This window comes from Schistosoma mansoni, chromosome 3 (genome assembly GCF_000237925.1).
Source record: "Schistosoma mansoni strain Puerto Rico chromosome 3, complete genome".
Lineage (NCBI taxonomy): Eukaryota > Metazoa > Platyhelminthes > Trematoda > Strigeidida > Schistosomatidae > Schistosoma > Schistosoma mansoni.
This window is the reverse complement of record NC_031497.1, coordinates 23,268,698-23,270,241: the sequence shown is the minus strand read 5'-3', so window position 1 is coordinate 23,270,241 and position 1,544 is coordinate 23,268,698. Positions and strand designations below refer to the sequence as shown.

At 36.5% G+C, this 1,544-nt stretch overlaps 1 non-coding gene across 1 annotated transcript; it reads right to left on the bottom strand.

Annotated features, from left to right (window-relative positions):
• Nucleotides 1-72, bottom strand: Smp_tRNA_02375_Pseudo_TTG.1.1. The gene has a single exon. It is a non-coding gene (tRNA).
• Between the last annotated feature and the right edge of the window lie 1,472 nt (nucleotides 73-1,544).

Below are 1,544 nucleotides of genomic sequence, written 5' to 3'. Positions count from 1 at the left end.
TGTTCAATCTGGGACTCGAACCCAGTACCTTTCGCTTCAAACGCCATCGCGTTATCCACTCGGCCACTGAGTCTTGATAGCCTCATGCTTGTGCAATGGGGTGAAGTTTAAATCCACTTGATATTGTTTGTTTGAATCTTCCCATTGATGTTTAGGACTGCAACTGGTCAGTCTTTAATTGGCACATGTGCATACTGTGCGTATTGCCTCGATCTAGTCTGGAATTTTCTGCTAGCCACTATCCATATTTACTTACAATGCTTGTGAATTAAGGCTATATCGAGGCAATACGCACAGTATGCACACATGCCAATTAGGTACTGAGCAGTTGCAGTCCTAAAGATCAATGGGAAGATTCAAACAAACAATACCAAGTGAACATTATCTATAAATTTGAAAATCAGTTTAACTAACAGGAAAAGTTGGATAAGCTCTACTGTCTTCGACAGACCCATCACATTAGAAAAATAGAACTTTTAAATAATATAGCGATTGAATTAATAACTTTCTTTCATCATATTCTGAATGACCAGCCGTAATTCAGTTGAAAGTAAGATGGAGATTTTTTTAGTTGCTTTTAAAGAATTTTCATCCATTAAAACATCAGGATATTAGAATAAAAACTTGATATTCTTCATATGAATTCGGATTTCATGCATGTCATCAACAATTGACTCACGCTTTCAAATATGAAAACACTAAATCTCCACAAAATCTCCTTTTGATAATAATAATCATATGCTCATTAGTGACTGACTTCGAGAGGTAAATCCAGGAGTTTTAGTGAGAAGCAGTGACCAGTGGAGTTCAAACCACGTCTGTTGTGAGATATCAACTCACTGAAGACAAATGGTGAACGGTTGCTCAACTTCGTGGATTGGTTGGAGTTGGACATAAATACCATCGGATGCCAGCTCAGTGGTCTATCGGTTAAGTGTTCTGACGCGAGACTGGTAGGTCCTGAGTTTGAATCTTGCGACGCGAGGTCGTGGATGGGCACTGCTGAGGAGTCCCATAATAGGACGAAACGGCCGTCCAGTGCTTCCAGGTTTTCCTTGGTGATCTTGCTTCAGTTGACTCATGCTTTCAACTATGAATAACAAGTTACTTTCATACGTATATCACTGGTTATATTAGAAGCGAGAGATATGTTTACAGTTTACAGCTAAAATTCTGTGTTGGAACATTCTTTATCAAAAGTAAAATGGTTACATGAATTTCAAAATGCTTTGTCGTAGAAATTTTCACATTTGTCGAATCTTTTAACATAAATACTCTTCACCGTCATCCATGAAGCCTTAAAAAAAAAAACATTGTTTACAGTTTCAAACTAATTGTCCCTTGTCACAGTCGAGGTAATTATTTAGGGGGACAAAAAAATAAGATGTTTATCTTCACAAACATCATAAATGTCAACAATAACTCTAACCAGAAAAAAAATGCTCACTTCTCTTTGGATATCAATAATTACTGCATAATAGTTACTCATTTCTACTTTTTCAAAATGGGTGTTTAAAAACAACACTATGTATACTGAGTAATAT